The sequence below is a fragment of the Pelodiscus sinensis genome, chromosome 7 (assembly GCF_052426305.1).
Source record: "Pelodiscus sinensis isolate ZL-2025 chromosome 7, ASM5242630v1, whole genome shotgun sequence".
NCBI classification, from domain to species: domain Eukaryota; kingdom Metazoa; phylum Chordata; order Testudines; family Trionychidae; genus Pelodiscus; species Pelodiscus sinensis.
The window spans coordinates 25,295,909-25,321,227 of NC_143058.1; the positions used below are offsets into that span (position 1 = coordinate 25,295,909).

The window sequence follows — 25,319 nt, forward strand, 5'->3', positions numbered from 1 at the left end:
TCCACAAACTTTGGGCAGGGACACCACTCCTACCCTCTGGCTAATAGGACTCCATGGACCCAACCTCCATGACTTGATCTCACTTCCCTTTAAACTCTGTTCTAGTTCTAGCCTTCACAGCCTCCTGCAGCAAGGAGTTCCACAGGTTAACTATTTGCTTTGTCAAGAAGAACAACTTTCTCTTACTAGTTTGAAGCCTGCTACCCATTCCTTTCCTTTGGTGTCCTCTAGTCCTTCTTTATGGGAACTCAGGAAGAACTTTTCTGAATGCACCCTCTCCACCCAACCCCTGCTTTTAGAGACCTCTATCCTGTCCCCTCTCCGTCTCCTCTTTTCTAAGCTGAACAGTCCCAGTCTCTGTAGCCTTTCTTCATCTGGGACCTGTTCCCAACCCCTGATCATGTTAGTTGCCCTCCCCTCTCCCAGCCTTTCTCTTCCCCTCTCCCACCTCCTTTTCCCAGTCTCCCCCAGTTTTTTTCAATAAAGACAGAGTCAATGTTGGAAGAAACGTTATCTTTATTTTGTACATCAATAAGAAGGGGGGCTAGGGAAGGGTAAGTGGAAGGAGGTGAGGGAGGAATGGGGTACGAGCCCCCGATGGGGAGGACTGGGCTGGCTCTGCGGGCTTCTGGGGGTGGAAGCTCTCCTGCAGCCCCCCAATTACTCCCTCTCCCCAGATGGCAGCCTGCGGCAAGTGCAGCCGGGCTGATGGCCGAGTGGTGTGATGTGCCCAGTGTGGGCACTCAGGGCACTCCAAGCCAGAACTTCTTTGCAAGCGGGGCACCCCTTAGAACTGTGTGTCCGGGGTGGGGGTTGGGACCCTTTAAGCGCAGCCCTCGGCTAGCCTGAGACAGCATCTCCATGCTCTAAGTCCTCCTTTTATGCCCTGCCGGCACTGCTTCCGGCCATCCTTAAGCCCTGTTCAGAGTCCACTCAATGTGGACTTACTAGTTCGAACTAGCAAAACGCTAGTTTGAACTAGTTTTTAGTTCTAGATGCGTTAGTTCGAACTAACTTAGTTCGAATTAACTAATTCGAACTAAGTTAGTTCGAACTAGCGCTGTAGTGTAGACATACCCAATATCTCCAGTAGTTTAGAGAAAGCAGCCATTTGTCCTGACGTCCCTCCAAAATTTCCATGTGGTCACCACATGGCATGATGTTCCCACTCTTACTTTTTGAAAAGGTCCAGCAAAATATACTTGCTCTATCAGATCAGTTCAGAAAATATCAGACTTTTGATTATCAAAAAACACCTTAAACTTTGTTCTGTTCTCCATTCCAGGGGCATAAACAGCACAGACTTTGCTGTAATAGAGAGCAGAATTTGGCTGCTGGCCCTTCAAAATTAAATACAAAGAATTAAAAAAGAAAAATAGATGCTTACCTCTGCTATTTGATCGGAGATGAAAGAAACCATTTCCTTTGGAGAGCTAGAGAAGTGGTACAATGCATTTTATGGCACACAAATGTTTATTCTTCATATTGTATGAAGGAGTCAGACTGACAATTAAAACTCTGTTAACATGTCCTTTCTGACATTTCCACTATCATCTTCTACTCCTTCAACATTTGGCCTGTTGTTTTTTACCATAATAGCTGTTCTTTTTGTATTTGTTCTGAACAAATAACAAAAAAAAAAAAATCTGCATATTTTTAAAGCAAAGAACACCATGAAATGTACTACTAGCATGTCACAATAGAAACCAGGTTTATAAACCTTTATTTCTTATTTCACAAAAAACCACAAAGCGTTTTCCTGAAGTATACATTGATCTTTAATTTTTCTACTCTCTAGATTAGGTTAGACAATTTTTTCCATATTAAAGCAAAAGTTGCCTGTGGCTCTACTATCTTATATGTAAGACACAGATTTGTCTCCTAGTTATTTTATTCTACAAATTCATCATTCATATTTAATGTTACATGCACTTGACTTTTTAATTCCTTATATTGAATGACAGACACAGTCATTCATGGCACACCCCTGCTTTAGATGCTCTCTCCTTTTGGTTAATCTGATACTCCTAATATCTCATGCTTTGAGTCTTTAGCAAGTCACCTACAGGGGTCAGGAAGGTTCCCTATTCCCCCGTTTCCCCTTTGGGTATCCTTTCTCAGAAGCAATAGAGAAGTCCACCACTACAGACAGGACACTGGAAGAGCTAGACTGATGCTCTGAGGTGGCACAGAGCATTCTCTCTCACTTACTTTGCTGGTAAATTTTGTTCCTGTTCAGGATCTAAGTGGTTGCCATACGTGGGTTGGAGATGGAATTTCTCCCCAGGTTAGATTAGATTGTTGGTTTTTTCTATTTTATCAAGGGTTCTGATGGATTCTCCATCACTGATCCATTTTTAGAGAAACAGCTAATCTTGCTTTAAAGGATATGCTCTAGGAATGATTTTAGGCCATGTCTACACTGCACACTTATTTTGAAATAAGCTATTTTGAAATAAAAACTGGTAGGACTGTATTATTATGGAGTGGTGGGATGACCAGCAGTGGCCCCAGAACTTCTGCATTTGGAAGAACACATTTCTGGAGTTCTGCGAGTGGCTCGCCCTTGCCCATAGGCATTGGAACATGTGCCTGCAACCTGCCATCTCCTTCCAGAAGGTGTAGACATGCCCTTAGGGAAGTCATATGGCTTGTGTTAGACAGGACCAGATGATCACAGTGGTCCCTTCTGGCCTTGAAATCGATTAATTTCTACAGCATGGAGTTTGGGTTCCTTGCTGGGATTATCTGGGTTTATCTCATTTAATCATTTTTCTGCCATTGCAGGTCCTTTGGTGCATCTTGGTCCCTCCTATTCTCCATATGTGGCACATCAAAATTTAGTTTTCTGGGTAATATTTTTGTCTAATACTGGTTGCTGGGTTTAGTGTGTGAGTGGTAAATGGTGTTGATGGCCCACGATACACAGGTCAGACTGAATAATATTGTGATTAATCATTATTCTTCATTAATGAAAGCAAAGTTACTATCTATTTTTTGATAATCTGAAAGACTTGAGGTAAAAAATGTCATCTTATATCTGCAAGTCAGTCAACAACCAATACTCCACTATCCCCCAAAAGCTGTAACTGCTGGAGATTTATATGCATGGGAAAAGCAGGAAAACAATTTTGACTTCTCAGTTGGATTTTAGAGGAGAATATTGCCTTGGGTTTTTTTTATTCAGATTCAGCCCCTAGACTATGCTTTTATTGCCTATTCCAGTCATACTTCTTTAAATCAAATTTCCATTTAGGTTGAAACTCTTCTACCACAAGATTATTAGCTTTAATCTCCATGGTAGAATTTGTCAATAGCACAACAAAAAGTTTCATTGGCTTCAGTAGAACTCACTGCACATATGAGTGAGGACTGCAATATCAGCCTAAGGTATTTCACACTAAACCTAAATCTTCAGGAATAAGTTTGAAACTGGTCAGAAATATAAATTCTACAAATAAAATCTAGTTTTATTTACGTGCACCTAATAGGGGTGTTCTGATTAGCAAGGCACTGTTAATGGTTTAGAAATCACATTGAGATCCTTGAATGAAAGACACTAACTGTAAAGTATGACTATTGCAATAATGTATCAGGCCTTTAATTCAAAGATTTCAAAGCACTATCCAAATGGTTACTAAGCCTGAAAACATCTCTGTATAGATCATAGAAATAGTGGTGATTGGTACTATAGAAGTATTCATATAGGCAGATATATATTATACCCATTTTATAGATGGGTAAAATTTTAATGGAAAAGTTGTGACTTGCTGAAAATCAGACCTAGTCAGTGATAAAGCCTGAAATACAACTAAGGAATCTTGCTTTTCAGCTTCTTTCTATAACCACTAGATGCGAGGAAAGAGAAAAGTTTGATTTTTAAGGGAAGTATATATGAAGGAAAATGGAAGAGTTAAGGGTTTTTTTAAGCAGTTCCTTCAGTTCTATAGTCAAAGGGCCAAACATTTCAGCCCATCCAAAGCCTGCAAAAATAGCATGTACCAAGCTATTTCCAAGCTACAAGTGTAAATGGGGGAATCCTTGATATAAGAAAGAGCTAGGGAGTGGAGCTTATATTCTGGCTTCTAATGGAGCTATAGAATCAGACATGGCCTGTGGTGCACCTCTTAGGAGTCAGTTCTGAAGAGTGTATTTGCATAGCTTTCAGATCTATTGGCTGTGATCTCTATCCTCTCCTGACCTGCCCTTGAAAATGCCCACCATGCCATGGAGTGAGATTCTGGAAGGAAGGTTCAGAATCTTGCTGCATGGCCTGTCTATGGTTTGCTCCTTCAGTGCAGTTCTTTCACTGCATGGGCCTTCTGTACATACAGAGGCGGGGCTGAGGGGCAGAGAAGGAAAGAGAGGACTTACACAGTGAAGAGATATGGATATCTGTCACTGTAAGTCTAAAATAACTTTTCCAGTAGGCATTTTATTGACCAATATCTGTTTTATAGAGGTGTGAAAGGTACACTTGAAATAACACAATAATAATCAGAAAATGGGAATTGTACTGTTTGATGAATGATCTAAATTTCATCTTCATCAAATAATACCATTTGGTTTCAGAACAGTCTCAAAATCTACATTAATAAGCTACAACAAACCACTACAGTACCTGTCCAGAAAAGATTTGGAACAGTCCAACATAATGCACCTCAAATGACAGAAAAAGGTATTTCTTTCTTATGAATTTGATAATATTCTTGCAATATACCAACAGATTTTTTTTTTGCCACGGAAGAGAAGGATTTAATATATTTATAGTTCTGATTTCTCTTCAGTAGTTAGAAATGTTGCAGAAAGTGGTTATTAATAAATCATTAAAGGTTTGCATCTCATTTAGCAGTTCTGCTGCTATGTTATTCTGTATTTTCTGGCATAGCAGAAAGTCTTTTAAGAATCCCATAAAGAAGGACTTTACAATGGAGAAAAGTTTAAACAAAGACAAATCAATTGATTTTACCTGTAAATGCCCTTTATTATTGGAGGTATTTGTTCAAAATAAGAGCTTTCTCTTCCTGATTACCCTTAACTGTGCTTCACTTTGAGTCTACGTGAAGGCATAATCAAACATTTATAGTGTTACAGGATGCAGCCGTTGAAAAGATAGTGGAATTACTGCTGCAATATGACTCTCCTCTGGGATAAAGGGGGACAGGGAATGGCAAGGTGAAAATACCACTTGGTTAACTATACCTTCAGTAACTAATAAAAGAGGCATGAGAAATGACAGAAAACACGTGAAAAGGTAAACTGAATAAAACATAGTCTAAATATTTCTCCCAGTGCAGAATGTTTTTTTAAATTATTCATAGAAATGAGTTCAGTTATAAAATAGTTTGCACTGTATCAACTTTTATATGGGCACCTGTTATTTTATTTAATATTGACCTTGTATATACTGCTTTAATTCCCTAATGTACTTTTGTACATTTGAGTCTCCCACAAAGCTGCTGTACAGTAGCCATAATAAAGGCATTTATGGTTCAACATAGCTCTTCATATCTTTCTTCCTTTCTCTTTTCCTTAAAAAAAATGGCAGTTTAAAAGTAATAAAGCACTTCCTTCTGTAAATCTTTGATCTTTTTTCCTAAGGGAAGATTAATTTGTAAATATGCTAATGGATTCGTGTAATATAAAACCTTTGTGAGAAAAACTACATTAGTTCATATGAATGAACACATCTATCTTGTTCAATTACAAACTAATGGCTGAGAACACCAACACTGTGTGTTCTACTGTCGCATGGCCAAAATCACTGTAGGCATCTGCAAAGAGAAAACACGTTTTTACCACAACAGTGTTGGATGAAGACTTTTTTTGGTCAACTTTATTAAGTTTCTCTCTCTCAGTGCATTACTTATATCGAGATACAGTCTAAGTCAAATTAAATAGACTTTATTTGAATGAACATGTTCTGGTTTCAGACAGTATAACACCTAATTCTTTGGCTAGCAAACTTTTAAATAAAAGTTGCTGCATGATAAAGGTTGAACCTGGCAGCACTTATTGCCATGCATAATGTTTACTTTTATAGAAAATCTCATAGAAGGAAGAGGCTTGATTTTGAGGCAATAGCAAGCCATGTTAATTCCAGTTTGGTGGAGCAGTTTGGAGAGCTAACAATAGAGTCATTCACTCATTGTGGTATATAAATCCTTTTGCTAATAATTTAGCCCACGGTAACCAGATAGACTTGCCTTTGGACAGTAGGCCAAACAGCCTCCTCCTTCTCCTTTGTAAATGGAAGGAAGAGTGGCAGTGAGTGCAATTTAGATTCATCAGTGTGGTGGCACCAAAACATAATAGGTGACACTAGTACTGTATAGGACAAAGGCCCTTTTTATGCCTTAACAATTGCTGGAAGCCATATACTGGATCCCTGATAACCATATGCTAACACTGTTTGTCCCACTTGTAGTTGGCGAGATTCTCCAGTTCCTCCTTGCCATAGCTTCACTTATTTGCTGATTTCTGACTTGTAAATTTAGATCTGGCTTTGATAAATCCAAGCATGACCTGAGAATTTGGCCTATAAATAGCACAGCAGGTGTTCTATTGGTGGTGGCACGTATCATGTGTTGATAGTTTAACAAGATGTGCAATAGCTCCTTCTCCTCTCCCAAAGGATACATCTGCACAGCAGGGCAAAAGTCAAATTAAGCTATGTAACTTCAGCTACGTCAATTGTGTAGCTTAAGTCAAAATAGCTTAATTTGGCTTTTGGTGCTGTCCACACAGCAAGAAGTCGAAGGAAGAATACTCTTCCTTTGATTTCCCTTACTCTTTGTGAAATGAGTGTTACCATGAGTTGGAGTAAGAAGTTCTCTAGCACGACATTATTGGAATAATGTCAGTTATTAATATATCTAAGAATATTTTTATTCATGAATCACTGAAACACTCCTAAACTAAACTGATGATCCTTGTCTCTCTCAGTTTGTTCTTGAAAATAAACTTCCAAGTTTTTCTTCTGTCTGTGGATGTGTGGTGTTTTTTATAAAGAGGAAAAAAAAAACCTCTTGGCAATTTGGAATGGGCATCCACCATTAGATACATAATTTCTAAAAAGGGCTCTGCAAAATCAATATGTAAAAGTTGCCAGTAGCTGATGGACATTTCCAGGGGTATAATGGTGTTAGTTTGGGCATGTGGTACCTGGATACCATACAAAATTTCTGGCAAGTGTCTTCATTTTTATTGTCCTAGATGAGCTATGGGTAATACTCCTAGGTGCAATTTATTAGGCATAATTACACTGCTGTTGACACAGAAACTCCCTTCCTCTGAGGATGAATTACTACTAGGTTTGGTGGTCTATGACAAGGATGAATTTTCTCTCATAAATACTGGCTAAATTTCTTCACACCCCGTGCTAAATGCCTCCTTTTCTATCAATTACATTCTGCAATTCTGTGGGCTCATCTAGATTATGGGGAATGGTCAAAAGAAGATATGCAAATTATGCAGGAATTTGCATATCTTCTTACAATCACAAAGCTTTCAAAAGTGAAAATAGTTAAGACGTGGCTTTTTCGGCGAATCACCCCTTTGTTGAAAAACCGTGTAAACCTCCTTTTTTGAGGAAGAGTAGCTTTTCGACAAAGGGGGGTGGAGGTTGCTGAAAAAGCTGCATCTTAACTATTTTCACTTTCGAAAGCAATCAGAAGAAGATATGTACATTCCCATGGAATTTGCATATCTTCTTTCGACTGTTCCCCATAGTCTAGAGAGCCCTGAGTGATCTTGAGGCAAATGGGTCTTTCTTACTGCCATCTGGAACTATTCATGATATTACTGCTCCAGTTCCATGTGGGAAAGTATCACATGCTAACTTGATAAGCGAGAATGGGTTAAAGTATATTGGTATGCTGTCTGATGTGCCCAATTATTCTGCTATCAGTAAAGCTTTTTGATACTCACATGACCAAACCACTTTTGACCAGTCTGCAGAAAACAGTTCATGAGGTGCAATACAGTTGCTAGGTTTGATACAACTAGGCTATGGCAGCTGATAAATCTAAAAAATGATATGAATTGTTACATATCCTTTGGTAGTGGAGCTTCCAGAACTGCTTAAATCTTCTCCTGAGTTTTATGGAGTTCCTGTTCATCAGTAACTTGCCAACAGTAAGCTATTGAATCCTTGAAAATTCACATTTTCTATGATTACCTTGTAACCTGTATTTTGATAGACATTTTAATACACTTTTCAGTGTTTCCAGATGTTCTTCATCATTTCCACTAGTCACACTAATGTCATCCAAGTAACACTGTGTTCTTGGGATACCTTGCAAAACTTGGTCCATTGCCATGTAACAGGAGCTGAAGCAATACCAAAAGCTAGCTTGTTGTAGTGGTACAGACCCTTTGTATTGATTGTGAAATATGTCTTAGGCTCTTTTTGAGCTTTGATCAAAATCAATTTGTCTGAATCTTTGTCTTCCTACTAGGGGAGCAAAAATGTCTAATTTAAGGCAGGGGTGTTTTTCCTACTTTCACCACATTTACGGTAACCTTAAAATCTCCACACACTCTGACTGTATCACAAATTTTTACATATTGGAACAATAGGAGCTCCCCATTGATACCAGGGCACTTTTAAAAGTATGCTCTCCTTTCCCTGCATTCAAATTTAGCACCCATCTACAAGTGGATAGTGTAAGGGACAGGTAAAACTTCATGAAACCTTCTCATCTAGGATTTTAGCCTTCCTGTGTGTTATAGCTTCTAAACCTTTCTAGAACAATCCCAGTACCTTAGTATCCCTTGCAGTTGTTAGATTGTTTTAGTGGAGTCTGCTGAAAGAGACTGCAGCACCTTTATAGATTTCCATATAAACCTCACATAACCATTCACCATCAAATGGGGCTGGTTTCCCTTTCTCATTCCCGTATAAATTTAACACCTTGACAGTTAGGAAGTTTTTCCTAATGTCCAACCTAAATCTCAGTTGTTGCAATTAAAGCCCATTGATCATTGTCCTATCATCAGATGTTAAGGAGTATATTTTTTTCCCTCCTCCTTGCTACATCCTTTTAGGTACTTGAAAGCTGTTATCATGTCCCCTCTCAGTCTTGTCTTTTCCAAACTAAACAAAGCCAATTCTTTATCTTCCCTCATAGGTCATATTTTCTAGACGTTTAATCATTTTTGTTTCTCTTCTCTAGATATTTTCCAGTTTCCCCACATCTTTCTTGAAATGTGGTGTTCAGAAATAGACAAAATAGTCCAGTTGTGGCCTAATCAGTGAAGAGTAGAGCAGAAGAATTACATCTCATGTCTTGTTCACAACACTTGTTCATGCATCTTATTTATGCATCCCAGAGTGATGTTTGGTGTTTTTATTTCTTATTAGACAGTCACTTCCTATTTTGTATATGTAAAACTGTTCTTCCCTAAGTGGAGTAATTTGCAGTTTTTCCTATTGAACTTCCAATTTTCAACCGACCATTTCTCCAGATTATTTTGAATTATGACTTTATCCTCCAAAGCTCTTGCAACCCCTCCCAGCTTGGTATCATCTGCAAACTTTATAAGTGTACTTTATATTCCATCATCTAAATTGTTGATGAAGATATTGAACAGAACTGATCCAAAAACTGATCCCTGCAGAACCCCACTTGTTACGCACTTCCAGCATGACTGTGAACCATTGAGAATAGTTATCCAATCACCTTATAGTAATCCAATCACCCAACTATATTGTATTTCCTTAGTTTATTGATCAGAAGGCCATGAGAGACTGTATCAAATGCTTTACTAAAGTCTAGGTACACCACCACATCTACCGCTTCCCCCTTATCCACAAGGCTTTGTTATCCAAAGAAGTGCTTAAGTAAAAAACAGATCAAAACTGTTGAATATACAAGCAGCTGTCTGCCCATCAGTCCACAAGTGCACTGTGCATGTATGAGAAAGGGTTTGAGTTATGTGAATGTGAGATGTGATGTTATCAATATTATCTACCTGTGGTATTGCTCTAGATTCTGTATGTGGCCTTTTGGAGAGTGGGGGATGTAAAGTTGTCTTGTGGTTGGGTTTGTGGTGGGTTTGACTTGTGTGTATGTGTGTGTGTGGGGGGGATTGCTATGTTGTGGTTGTTGTTTTTGCATTTCAAAGGTGGTAACCCTACCTCACTAAATACAAGACCATCCAAAATTTAAGTTTTTATAAAGCAAAAATGCAAAAGAAGATTCACCTGCTATTCTGTTCAGGTTCTTCAGTCGCTTATGTCCATCCTTCTGCCATCCAAAGCTTATCCTGAAGTATACTAGGTGGCAAGACTATCATCTATTTCCTGTGGTGATTTCCCTCTTTCTCTCCACAGGAAAACAACTGTGTATGGATTTTTTTCTAAATGTCTAGTTATGTAAAGTGTCTCTATTTGCAAAGAGAACATGGGGATGCTTGAATTTGTTTGTAGCTCCTGCTGGGGTTTGTTTTATAGTCTTGGTCCATCCACTGAGAAAAGCTCTGTCTTCTGTGTAGGCAATGGCAAAAATAAGAGGTAGGTTTAGGACATACAAGTGAATTATACAGTAAATATCAATTGATGTTGAACACTAGGTTGGTAGGCTTGTAACATGTTTAGATTAGCCATGCAAGGCTTCAGACCTAAAGATAGAGTCACTCATGAACTAGCTACCCAAGTCAGTCTATGCCACGAGACCGAACATATTTATTACAAGAGAAAACAGTTACTGTAATAGATGTGTTCATTGCTGATGTTTAGGAAATATGTATTGAAATGTATTAGTTAAAACTGTTTTGAATATTTCTGGGATTTTTGCAGACATAGGGTGTCAGCAATGGGCTAATCACAAGTGATTACGGTGAGTGAGTCACATATTTTATCGAGTATAAGGGGAACTATGAAGTTGTGTATGACAAATGGGGTTCCCCACATTTAGTGGTATGGAAAAAGGGTTGAAATAAGGGGGAAAAGGTTAAAATATTCATAAATATATACAAATCCTAGTGGGTATCTGCATAACACATTATTAAAGTTGAATCTGAGCCTGGGGAGATGCCAGGATGACATCTGCTGGTGGTGAGGATGAGGAAGTTGATGATGAAGATAATGACTAACATGCTAGAGTTCCTGAGCAGGGAATGGGGAAGAGTTCTGACCCTCTAGTGCAAAGGCAATTGTACAATCTCTATTTCTGCTCTTGTATTTCAGTGTTTGTTGGATTGCTTTATCTGCATAGTGGATTTCTTAATGAAGGTATTTATGAAAAATAGGAATTGTTTCTCATGTGTTCCTGGGGGGCGGGGGTCTCCCTCTAATAATATCAGTAACAATCTTCCTATGCTGTAGCCACTCAAGAGACCAAATCTTTATTCATCAGTGATCTAAAAGTTTAATCAATATCTCAATCCATCAATTAGGCTACACCTTGATGAACAAGCTTTTTCTTTGCTATAGTCAATTCCATTGTGGCAGAGAAGGAGAACTGTTGATTATGAATCCTTATCCCAGAGCACTGGGCAGTCTTTCAGGCCCAGATGATTAAGGATGGATATCTTGAAGTTCAAGTCAACTTAGTCAATGAAGGACAAGTTTGATTTGATTGCAGTAAGTAAAGCTGAGTCAATAATTGTTTTGGGGGTTGGTTGGTTTGTTTGGTGACCAGAATGGGAAACCCTTCAAAGAAAATAATTTGCGTTAATCAAAAATGGAAACTTGTCATTCTTTTCTCTCCAGAACACCCCCCTCCAGCTCCAATTTTTTTTGGATCCAAAGTTAATGTTGTTCTCATTTTTTTCCATTTTGTTTTGTTTTGGGATATTTTGTACACTTTCGGGGGTTTTTTAAACAATAATTTAGATAAATTGTCAGAAAACAATTTGTGTTTTCTAAACAAAATATCAAAATATTTATTTTCAGCATTTAAAAAATGTTTGGACAAAGCCAATTGCTGAATTACACCTGATTTTGTGAATAGTTTCGGACAACCCATCATTACATTTTTAAAAGTTTATTGCCAAGTTTTAGCAGAAAGAAGCTTTGCTGAGGAGATGCACTGCTGCATTCTTTACTAACTGTATTCTTTCTAAGGGCTAATAGTCATCTTGGGAAAATATAAACTAATACATCTGGACAAAAATAATCCAAATTGCATTCAATGAGAAGGGGAAAGACATGGGAAACAGTAATGCTGGAGGAGATTTAGGGTAATAGTGGCTAGCAATTAAAATGAGTTTGTAATGTACTATGGCAGGTAGAATCATAAGGCTGGAAGAGACTTCAGGAGGTCATTGAGTCCAACCCACTACCCAAAGCAGGACCAACCCTAACTAAACCATCATAGCCAGAGCTTTGTCATGCCAGGAATTAAAGGTAAAATTTTATATTATTTTATTTGGAAAGGTTGTCTACCTATCACATAGAAAATGTAGAGGTCAGAGAGACCTGTTCCATGATGTAGTCCATCCCTTGACCAGTGCAGAATTATTCCCAGCAGAATTTTTCCTAGTGCATCCATTCAGATTAGTTTTTAAAACATTCTCCGTGATCTGATCCCAAGGGAAGTAGTGGAAACCTGGTTCCTCAGCCCACAATAACTCATCATTTCTCTGATTTTCAGAGAGGAATGCTCACAGCAAGGAAATATTTCCTGATATTAAGCCTAATTTTTTTCCTTTTCTTAATCCCATCCATTATTTCTATTTATACCCTCCCTATATCGGCCTAAATAATTTCCTGACATGACGGTAGCATGTTAATTTATAGCACTGACAGTCTGAATTCTCAGGAAAGGAAATCTTTGCCTTTTGCTAAACGCTCCCAGAATCAAGCTGATTGTATACTTTTAGTTACTTAGTCCATCATTGGGGCATAAATTCTAGGTAAATAATCACCTTAGCTCTAGGTAGATATTTTGAACAGGCTACCCACTTTCTTCCAATATCTAATTAGGAAAAATTTAGCATGAAAAATTTCTGGAAAGAAAGCCAAGAAATGAATAGTATAAACTTCCAGCATTGTTTTTTGTAGTCTGGTTCTTATCCTTGTTTCATTCCTTTTCAAAGTGTTTGTGAAGGCATGTCTGCAAAAGCAGTGTCCTTTCTCTTGTTCTCTTTTTCCTTTTTTAATCTGAGCACCGGATTCTAAATTTGGGAGAGACTCTCTCAATAGTAGTTGGGGTTGCCAACATGGTATGTCCTGTTATTTGGGTCTCCTAATGCAATTCTGAAATTAAAGAAAGAGCTCCTGAAAACACAATCTCTCTCTCTCACACACACCCATACCCACACACAGATTGGAGTTGCATGTTTTAGAGCACACACACACACGCACGTGCGCACACACACACACACACACACGTGTGCACACAGAGGTCGGAGTTGCATGTTTTAGAGCACTGTGTCAATATTTTCTGAAGAAAAACATGGCAAATTACCCCTTTCTTCTCCCAATTAATAGAGCAAATGTCACAGCACAAAATGTTTTTAACTAAGACCCCATGTGAGTACAATTGATAATGTAAATTTAAACTGGGTTATTATTTCACTCAAGGTGAATTACAGCTGAATCTAAAAATCATGCAACATAATCTTTGATTTATAGTATACCATTTGCAGTCTGCTGTTCTGTATATTTCCAACAATAAAACCTGCAATGGGAAAAATAAGTCTGTTATTTTCTTAAATCTCCCCTCCCCCTTTCCAAGCCATTATTTTGAGTTTCTCAGTGTTAAATCTTAAGGTTCATCAACTCACATCTTTACAGCTCTGTCTTTCTGTATACAGGACCCTGTCTGCCTGTTTCCTCTATTGCACTATTTTGTTTGTACTACTGTAATCATTTTGCTGGCCCAGATCTGTGTGGGTGTGCTGGCAGCTTTACAACAAAGTTACATGGGAACTGAGTTAAGGTTGAATATTTATTAGAAGAAGCCATCTGGCGTCAGGCTGTCTGTACAGGGGGGCTTATTTCTTTAGTAGTCTCTCCTTTTTCTCTCTAGCTCTTCCTCCCGCTCTCTCAGTTTCTCGTTTATATACTGTGTATATGTGAAAAGCGGAACACACATTCTTACATATTGATTTTATTCTCCACATTTATAGCAATTAAAAAATATCCCCAGATTTTTTACTGTTTTTTTCCCTTTCTCCACTATTTTTCTATGCTCTCCCTCCCACCCCCCGCTTTCCTTTCTTAAAGGCTTCTCAGTCCTAGTTCTTGCAGTGGCATTTACTGGTGATGCAGTCAGTAACATACTGCAGGATTCCCACAGTAGATCCCTACAGCTTTCTCTGTGAGGCAGCAGCTTCAAATAGTTTCTAAGCAGCTGTAGCTTGCTTAAACATCCGTCTCCTACTTCTTCCATGCTTTCCCTCCTTCAGCTGGCAATCTCATAAAAGAACTTAATTCCTAAGTGGAATGTTAAACTGGCTAGTAGAAATTTTTTCCCTGCTATTCCACTACTTTGAATGACCTAGTGTAGCACTAAATTGCCAAAAGATTCAGAGGGGTAGCCGAGTTAGTCTGTAACTGGAAAAACTTAAAAACAACAAATTGACTTGCAGCTCCTTAGAGACTAACAAAACACGTAGATGATATCATGAGCTTTCGTGGGTACAACCTACTTCTTCAGATTAATGAATCTTTTGCCAAAAGATGTTTACTTTACTTGTGTAAGAGCTCCTCATAATTCCATTGTTCTACTTCCCTCAACACATGCAGATGCTGAGAACAATACTCTGGGCACTGAGTGGCTATCTAATCTCAAGGGGTGTGTCTAGAGTACAGGGTTTTGTCGACAAAAGTGGATTTTTGTCGACAAAAGTATACCTGGGTCTACACTACTGCCGAGTTCTGTCGACATTATGTCGACCGAACTCATCAGTTTTGTCGACAGCAGTAAACCTCATTCTACGAGGAATAACATCTTTTGTCGACAGAGTTCTGTTGACAAAAGGCGTTATTGCATCCACATTGTCCTTTTGCGTCTATACTCTCATGTTGACATAGCAAGCCGCTTTGCCGACAGAACTGGATGTAGTCTAGACGCTCTTTGTCGACAGAAGCTTTGTCAACAGCCTCTGTCGACAAAAGCCTGTAGTCTAGACGTACCAAAGGTGTCCTTAGCATTTGTGGACAGAATAGCTGAGATTTTACAGTGATTCATGTTTTTGGTGCTATATATTTTTGGGAGCCCATAATGAAACACCTGAGTAGGGCTTGATTTTGAGAGGCTGAGTGCTCAACTCTTTCAGAAAAGACAGTTCCTTTAAGAGAATGTCAAGTTGAGCATCCAAAAATTGAAGTACCTCGCACCACTTTGGAAAATCTTGGCCTATTTTTGTAATATGACAGTAAATATACAATCTGGTGGCAGTAGATTCAAACAGCATATGTTTAAAAGTAATAACTAAATTTAGCAGCATCGTGTAACCTCATTGTTCTTAAATGCATGGCAATTTTGGTATTGATGCCATGTGCTAGATTGACAGCAGTGGACAGTGAAGTTTTCTCTTCATCCAAAGAACCAGGTCTGGCATGGGAAGCAGTCATGCCTTGTCAGTGTGCCTGGACCCATTTTCAAAAGACCACCTCTCAAAGTGAAAGGATGATGTTGTTTTCACAGACTGTACAGTCTTTGATGTTTGGGTTATGACCTGCTAATAATAGTGCCAGTTGTTTGGGAAAAAATTGGGTGGGAGAATGAGATGTACATACCTAACTTTTAGTAAGAGGATTGAAGCCATCAAATAATTTCACAGACATCAACATCACATGATGATGATTTTTGATTATGAAGAAGCTGAATTTAAACTGGGAACCTACACATGGAAGATTCCGTTGTCTATTACTGGTCCTCTGAAGTGGGGCAAATGAGGTGACACATTTGAAGCGGTTGGTCATATTTTCCATAGCTGTTTGGTGTCTCTGGTATTGGCTGTCCAACTCCTCTCTCTGCCACTATCAGCAAGGCTCACAGAAGCATTTCAGAGTTACTAGGGCAAGTTAAGACTTTTCTAGTTTAGCAGACCTGAGATCTGCCTGGAATTCCCCATCCTGCCAACAGAACAGGAAGGAAACAATTCTCCTGGTGCTCCATCTTCTGGGCCAGCCGGAAGAGTGAAGATGAAAAGTCGGTCCTTTCCTATGTTAGCTCATGGTCCCTTCCCCTGGTCCAAGTTAGGAGGTAGAAGACAGCTTCTCTGACCAAGTAGAGTGGGGACCAAGGAGGGTCATCCAGATGCATCTTTTAAACTGTATTAAGTGAGGAGAGTGAGAGAGGAACTTTGCCATACTCATGGTAAAGCTTGCCTACCCAGCAACTAAAAATTTAACCGGTTTGGAGGCTAAACTATTTTAAACAACTAACAAAATCAGCCAAAGCACAGGATGATGGTGATGAGGGACTTCAACTATCCAGATATATGTTGGGAAACTAACACAGCAGCGCACAGACTATCCAATAAGTTCTTGGACTGCATTGAAGACAACTTTTTATTTCAGAAAGCTTAAAAAGCTAGTGGCGGGGAAGCTGTTCTAAATCTGATTTTAACAAATAGGGAGGAACTGGTTGAGAATTTGAAAGTAGAAGGCAGCTTGCATGAAAGTGATCATGAAATCATAGAGTTCATGAGTCTAAGGTGTGGTAGAAGGGAGAACAGCAAATTAGAGACAATGATTTCAGGAAGGCAGACTTTGGTAAGCTCAGAGAGCTGGTAGGTAAGGTCCCATGGGTAGCAAGACTGAGGGGAAAAACAATTGAAGAGAGTTGGCAGTTTTTCAAAGGGACATTGTTAAGGGCCCAAAAGCAAGCTATTCCGCTGTGTAGGAAAGATAGAAAATATGGCAAAAGATAGCCTTGGATCAACCAGGAGATCTTGCATTATCAAAAATAAAAAAGAAGTCATATAAAAAATTGAAACTTGGACAAATTACAAAGGATGCAGGGGAAAGATTAGAAAGGCAAAGGCACAAAACGAGTTCAAACTAGCTACAGGCATAAGGGAAACAAGAAGACCCTCTATAAATATATTAGAAGCAAGGGGAAGACCAAGGACAGGGTAAGCCTATTTGCTCGATGAGGATGGAGAAACAGTAACAGGAAACTTGGAAATGGCAGTGATGCTTAATGACTTCTTTGTTTTGGTCTTCACCGAGAAATCTAACATAGTGAATGCTAGTGGGAAGGAGGTGGATTTAGAAGATAAAATAAAAAAAAGAACAAGTTAAAAATCACTTAGAAAAGTTAGATGTTTGCAAGTCACCTTATAAAATGCATCCTTGAATACTCAAGGACCTGACAGAGGAGATATCAGAGCCTTTAGCTCTCATCTTTGGAAAATCATGGAAGACAGGAGAGATTCCAGAAGATTGGAAAAGGGCAAATATAGTGCCCATCTATAAAAAGGGAAATAAAAACAACCCAGGAAACTACAACCAGTTGGTTTAACTTCTGTGCCAAGAAAGATAATGGAGCAAGTAATTAAGGAAATCATCTGCAAACACTTGGAAGATAGGGAACAGCCATCATGGATTTGTAAAGAACAAATCATGTCAAAACAATCTGATAGCTTTCTGTGATAAGATAACGAGTCTTGTGGGTAAGGTAGAAGCGGTGGATGAGGTATACCTAGACGTTAGTAAGGCATTTGATACGGTCTCGCGTGATATTCTTATATATAAACTAGGCAAATACAACTTAAATGGGGCTACTATAAGGTGGGTGCATAACTGGCGGGATAACAATTTCCAGAGAGTAGTTATTAATGGTTCACAATCCTGCTGGAAAGATATAACAAATGGGGTTTCACAGAGCTCTCTTTTGGTACCGGTTCTGTTCAATATCTTCATCAACTATTTAGATATCGGCATAGAGAGTACACTTATTAAGTTTGCAGATGATACCAAGCTTGGAGGGGTTGCAACTGCTTTGGAGGATAGGGTCATAACTCAAAATGATCTGAACAAATCGGAGAAATGGTCTGAGGTAAACAGGATGAAGTTTAATAAGGAGACAAGCAAAGTGCTCCACTCTAAGAAGGAACAATCAGTTTCACACACACAGAATGGGAAGCGACTGTCTAGGAAGGAGTATGGCAGAAAGAGATTTAGGGGTTATAGTGGACCACAAGCTAAATGAGTCAACAGTGTGACGCTGTTTCAAAAAAAGCCAACATGATTCTGGGATGCATTAATAGGTGTATTGTGAGCAAGACATGAAAAGTCATTCTTCCGTTCTACTCTGCGCTGATTAGGCCTCAGTTGAAGTATTGTGTCCAGTTCTGGGCACCACATTTCAAGAAAGATGTGGAGAAATTGGATAAGGTCCAGAGAAGAGCAACAAGAATGATGAAAGGTCTAGAGAACATAACCTATGAAGGAAGACTGAAAGAATTGGGCTTGTTTAGTTTGGAAAATAGAAGATTGAGAGGGGACATGATAGTGGTTTTCAGGAATCTAAAAGGGTGTCACAAGGAGGAGGGAGAAAAATTATACTCCTTAACATCTGATGATTGGACAAGGAGCAGTGGGCTTTAATTTCAACAATTGAGATTTAGGTTGGACATTAGGAAAAACTTCCTAACTGCTAGGGTGGTGAAACACTTGAATAAATTACCTAGGAAGGTTGTGGAATCTCCATCTCTGGAGATATTTAAGAGGAGGTTAGATAAATGTCTATCAGTCTAGACAGTACTGGGTCCTGTCATGAGGTCAGAGGACTGGACTCGATGACCTCTCAATGTCCCTTCCAGACCTAGTATTCTATGTTTCTATGATTCTATGATAATTAGGTATATTTGTGCCTGGAGCAAAATATTAATTATGTTCCCTCTTTCCTTGAGTTAGCACATGTCATGCCCTTTACTTTTGCAGCTTATTATGTTTACTTCTTGTGTCTTTGTGCCGTGGATTATGATGCGACCAGGGCAAGCATGCTTCCCCCACCCTTGTTATAGTCCTGTCTCAGGAAGTCAGTTAAGCACTCCATTTGTCAATTTCCTTACCTGTACAATTGGGGTAATAATTAACTATTTTGCTAGGGTCTTCTGCGTCTTAATTAATGTTTATGAAGTGCTTTTTGATTCTTGGAAGAAAAGCTCTTGAAAGATATTTGAAAGCAGCTTTGCTTATCCTTTATAATACTATTTTTAATATATTTTTTGTTTTCAGGTATCCAGCTTTTTGTGTGTCATCTCTTTCTCCCTTCACAACCCATCTCCATTTAATATTACAAGAAGCAGCTCTGTCTGCATGGGAGTATATCTGATAGTTATAGGGTTAGTGTTTTAAATAACTAGTTTTGCTTTTAACTGGCTGCATTTAATGATGCTTCACTCCATATGGATGAGAATAAGCAGCACAAGTAAATTTGCACTGCAGTATTCCAGTATTAGGCTGTGAAGTGATGGGATGAAGGGCAGAACAGACAACACCAACAGAAGGGTAGCAACATGGGCAGCAACTTCTGAAAAGAATAGAAAGTCAGCAAAGAGAGAGGATGAGGATTCAGGATGTTGTGGAACAGGACATGAGAGTACATCAGTGCCAGATTGAGGATGTGAAGTAGTGAGTACTGTCACCAATTAAAATAACCATAAAAAGCTAGACATTCCATAATGAAATAAATAACTAATAACATATTCCATATAACCGTGCTACCTTTTAGTGCAATACTGAGAGTGAGAGCAAGATGATTGCAATGTTCAGAACAGACCTGGAAAGACAAGCAAAAGTCAGTTCCTCTCTCACAGTGGTGTGTGTGTTTCAAATCACTCCATATAATCCATGTTACTTCTGCTCCTGCTGAGCATTAACTATGTATATCTGTATGTGTTCAAGTCCTTTGTAGTGGCCCTCTTCAGAACCTTGCCCTACTTCTCCATCCTTTGGTTTCCATACCCTTATAAGAAATTTTTGCTTCCAAATCCACCCCATAATCTAAAATAACTGACCCTCCTGCCAACTCTTTAGCAATCCCTACATCCTGCCTTCCCCACCTCAATGAGTGCTAGAGCCCTCTCTAAGGGTCCATGAGCCTTAATCTCCTGAACCATTCCTCTTGTCAATTCACTTCTGCTGTGTTCATGCCCCTTTTATATCTGGGAATATTAGGACTGGTCTACCCTTCATAGTTAGGTAGATAGAAGGCAGTTTGTCAACCAAATTATGTCAGCAAATACTACAGCCTAGCCCAGCTACAGCCTAGCCCAGCTGATGTAAGTGTCTTTCTATACTGATATCATAACTCTGCCTCCACGAGAGGCATATGTATGTTGGTGTAGTTAAAGCAATGTTTCTCAAATGGTGTTCCGCAGAACCCTGGGGTTCAGAAAAATGAAAATAGGGTTTCTGTAAAAAAAATTCCATTACAATAACATTTTATGATTTAAACATTTTTTGTACACATTAAATGTGATTTTTTTTGTTTTTAAATATGTGCAATTAAACTAAATGTTGATCATGATCTTGTTTAGCATTTGTTTATTATTATCCTAACTTATTTGTGGTTTACTTTTTCAGCTCCATAAGACTGTTATTAGGGGTTCCACAAAATTCTTCCGAGTTTAAAGGGTTCCATGGCCACATAAAATTGGGAAACCCTGAGTTAGAGTAAGGTTGTGTCTGTGAAGACATAGTGTTACTTACTTAGCCTGTTGACCAAGCAGCCCGGGTGGCTGGACCTCATTCATGGCTGGGACTGGGATGCATGAAGCTGTGTGGGGTGCTAAGCTTTCAGTGAACAGTGTGGAACTGAGGTCCAATACTGCCCCTCTTCAGTTGACAGAAGTGCTCCTGGTGAGAAGGTGCACCACCGACAGAAGAAGGGTAGTATGGCTATCAGCCACCACCAGAATTAGAATGTGAATCTCCCACATCCCAGGTGAATGCCCTGGGCTATTGGCTACACTGGAGTCTTGCTCAGATTTTTTCATAAAAATTACTCATTAGGAGTCAGTTTGTTCCATGTTGCAATGAAAACAAATTTTGGGAAGTCTATACGTTTTTTACAAAATGGAATTCTTGTTTTCTGGCCAGCCCCACTTGTGACCAGCCTATGTGCTAAGATGCATTAATGTTAATAATTTGCTGAATAATTCTGAATAACACATGTGAGAAAATTGTCATTGGTTTAGTAATCTGCAAAGATAATAAGAGAAATAAGCAAAATTAAGAGAATTAATGATTAATGTTGAATTATTTACCCATGCTTAGTACAGAGAATAGTATCAGATTAGATTTATATTATAAACTTATATTTTTTCTTTTTCTTTTGGGAATGAAACAGCATCATATTCTTCATCCAATACCTGTTGACTTCAGTGGGTGCTGGTTTGGGCCCCATCTGTTCATTTTAAAATCTGCATTGTTGCCTTCAAATCCAGTCACTATGTTTAATGCCACTGATCCAGTAGGCCTCATCCAGGGAAAGCTTCCAGTGATTTCACATGTGCTGGGTAAAAATTGCTATATGGTGCACTGCATTTGTGCTTGCACATCACTCACTACTAAATTACCACTAGTGCCAGTAACCATTGAATTTGGTGATGTATGTATGTATATACACACCCCCTGCCACATACACATAGGGCATGTCTACACTACAGAGTTATTTGGAAATAACAAGGTGTGCATCCACACATCAAGCCTGTTATTTCAAAATAACCTCTCATTCTATTTTGAAAATGCTATTTCAAAATAAGGTTAGTGTGGATGCTCAGCTGCTTCTCTTTCAAAATAACCATTCCCCAGAGTCATTCAAAATAATTAGTCCCCAATGGTTCCTGGGACTCTAAGTCAAGATGGAGCATCCACATTAAGGGAGCCCACCTTGGGCTAATTTTGAAGCTTCTCTGTAGTGTGGACATGCTATTATGAAATAGTTATTTCAGGAGTTATTATTTTGAAATAACATATTTCAAAATAACCAGGTGGTATAGACAGAGCTATAGAGCATATATATCTGTATGAGTTCTTGTCCTTTGTAGTTATATATTAGTGACATTCTTATTTCATTGGGGCTTTATTAGATGTTCTCTAATATTGCCAAAACAGGCATGTTAAAAAGAAGATGGTTGTATTACCAGGATTTATGTTTGTTCCCTAGCCACTCAGAGAAACCCAACTGCTTGAATCAGTCTGCAACAGTATTCCTAGATACAGTATTTATGGAATAGAAAGAGATTCAAACTTAAACTTTTATTTTTCACTTACTCAAACAAATTTGTATTTCTTGATTCACCCCTCCCCCCCCCCTTTTTGGGTGCATTTCCTGAAGGCTATAATTTCAACAAGAGGAGGAAACCCAGATAGTTAGTGATGCTTTCTGGTTAAGCATTAAGAAATACTCTAACAGTTTAATAATGATCTCCAAATAGTTCATAATAGCATTAAGGGTAATTAATGACATTTGAACAGTAAGAGTATTTAATCCCTCGGGAAATGGAACATCTAGCATTTTATTTACATTTGAAGTTGTTTGCAAGGTACGAAATAGACCAGTATTTTATCTGTTTGATATTTACACTCTTCTAGATATCAATGTAATTCATTAGAAGCAAATTAAAGAAAGGTGCATTGCACAAATAATAAAAATAGCACATACTAAATTCAGAATTATGTTAAAAATAAATATGAACTGAGTATATTTCCTGTGGGATTAAGATTTTCTGAAAAATATGAATTGCCAGTGCTACTGTGGTTTACAAAGAGGAATAACCTCTTCTAAAAGACCTACTTATTTACATTTTAAAAATGTTTTTCCACAAGCCTTTGGAAGCATTAAAGGAACTTAAATAATTTTGATGATAAATGCTATATACTACAGCTTTTATGTTTGTGTAGCACTTTTTCCCCATATAACTGACCTTGCTAAACCTTTGAAAAATGTTATACCCTTTTATATTTTAACAATTTTACAACGAGACAAAAATAACGTGCTGTAATTTTCAAGATAATATTGTTTTTGATTAACTCAGATGTCTTGGTTTTTGTAAGGCAACAGAAGGAAAAGGGTTTAGTTGACCTTGATTTTGAAAATAAATAGGGTAACACCTGATTAAAAACAGAAAGCATTAGTTGTAGAAAATATACTCAGCAAAGCATAGTGTGTCAGTATAGTTTAGCATTTGAATATGGTGTGTATTCGTCTGCTTATGCTCTTGAGTCTGTTTCTACTTTTGGCTTGTATATTCCACAGAACGTCTGTAAAATCAGTAGGGACAGTGCTAATAAATTTATAATGTTGTTTTGTATTTCTGAGCAAGGTACCTCAGTAATTAAGTGAAATATTTATGATGAATATAAAACAATGCAAATTCATTTGTTTGCCTGAAAGCTACATTGTTATTTATTTAGATTTATTTTGAATGATTCTTTAAATTGAATTGCAGTATGAACAGGAGTTATATTTAAAGAAGAGAAAGTCTGTTACAGTAAATTGATGCAATAGACTTTATTATCTTGTGGTGTAAGTTTTATGCAGGGGAGTCATTTTAAATATGAAACAAAACAAAATAACCCTCCCAACTTTGACCAAACTTGGAAAAATAAGGAATCTGTTATCTTTTTCTTTAATAAGATCACATGCAGAATCATTTCCCATAGGTTGGAAAGGTTTAATTGGACATTATGTTGTAATATAGTAAATTGCATTTATGCAGATTATGTTTTGAAATCTGGACATTTTGTACTGGACTCAGAATAAGCCCCTCTCTTTTTTCCCCACAGAAATGACCTTGCATGGACATTCTGCAGTATGGATATGGTTGCCTTTCCTCGTCATTTCTCCAAATCTGTCCAATAAACCTCTCCAATAGTTTTCATCACTTACCATTTGCACTTCAGTAGAATTCCTGTGCATCATTCCAAAATCCCATACCAATTCTTATCTGCTGAACAGTGTACAACATATAGTGTAGCGTATAAAAGTAGGAAATAAAATGTCTAAGTGAATATGAAAAAAAGTAAAATTGACTTTCTCCTCCTCCTTCTTATAATACTTTCAAATGTGCTTTCATATGCTTTATAAATTTGTGTCACACACTCTTTTAGTCTTTAGCATGGTAACGATTGTCAGAGTTATGACTGAAATGTGGCTAAAAACCTTGTGCTTTTTTTTTTTAAAAAAAGTACCAGTTAATAGCTTATCTCTATTCAACAGAATATTTTTCTTGTGGCATTGTTACTTGAGTAAATGACATATTTGCACTACAGTTGCACACTACAATAGTTACATGAACAGTCTTCTGCTAAATTTCCATAGTCATGTCTTTTTTTAAGAGAATGTGTATGGAGATGTGGGTTGGAACAGCATTTCAGGTCTGGGGTCTTATAAAACCCATTTGAGGTATGCTAAAAACTATCAGGCTAAAGACTGGGTATCTTTAGATGATTGACATGTGAAATGTTTACATTAAATGTACTATATGGCATACCTTGTTGCTGTGGTGGAATGATGTTAATGGTGTAAATTATCAGAAGAGTTGCTTCCTTTTTGTGAATGCCTATCAGGCATCATTGTTAGAGATGCATCTGCTCAAGGCACAAATTGTAAACTGGAAGCAAGTCCTCAGCAATATATTTTAAATACTTGTGCTTTACTGATCAATAAAGCCTATATCGGGGTGGGGAACCTCAGGCCCAGGGGCCGGATGCGGTCTTCAGTTTGCCTTAATCTGGCCCCTGAGGCTCAGTGTTGGGGAGCCTTTGCTGGTGCTCCAGCCCCCTGCCGCCCATTCACAGGACTGGAGCACAATCTACTAGGCTGGGCCCACCCTAGGCTCTGGTATACAAGGGGAATGTGGGGAGTGTCTTTCTCCTTCTCAGTCAGGGGATTCTCACTTTGCTTCTCACTTGTGTGTGGCCCCTGACTGATTTTTCTGTGGGTTAGCGGCCCCCCCAACCCCAAAAAAGATTCCCTGATCCTGGCCTATAGACTTGATTTGGGGTTAAACTTCAAAAACTTCAAATCTAATGGGGTTATGTCTCTCTGTTCCTGCCCTTTTTTCTACCACTAAAAGTTTTCCTGTTTAGCCATGGGATCCCTACCGCTACCTCAGTCAGAAAACTTTGCTCCTGAAGATCTTTGAATAGTCTAATTAGCTCAAATGCAATATATAATGTTTCAGCTGGGCCTCCTGGCTGCTAATATACTCATGCATGTTCTTGGGCATCCTCAGGCAGAGGCACTATTTCCATCTATTCTGATTTGTCTTCTGAAACCCTTACCTGCTAGAAGCAACAGATTGCATGAGAATCTCAAATTAATTTTTTAACGTAAGTTTTATTCCCCATAATTGTGGAGAGAAATATGAATGCGAAGCACATACAACCTGTAGGGTAT

General features: G+C 38.3%; 1 long non-coding RNA gene across 1 annotated transcript in view; it reads right to left on the minus strand.

Moving 5' to 3' along the window:
- LOC142830165 (uncharacterized) overlaps positions 1-24,045 on the minus strand; it is a 39,299-nt gene extending 15,254 nt beyond the window's left edge. Inside the window, exons 1-2 of the long non-coding RNA XR_012905157.2 lie at positions 23,808-24,045; positions 10,208-10,489 (exon numbers count right to left, since the gene is read on the minus strand). This is a non-coding gene — a long non-coding RNA (uncharacterized LOC142830165). The remainder of the gene's footprint in view (positions 1-10,207; positions 10,490-23,807) is intronic.
- Between the last annotated feature and the right edge of the window lie 1,274 nt (positions 24,046-25,319).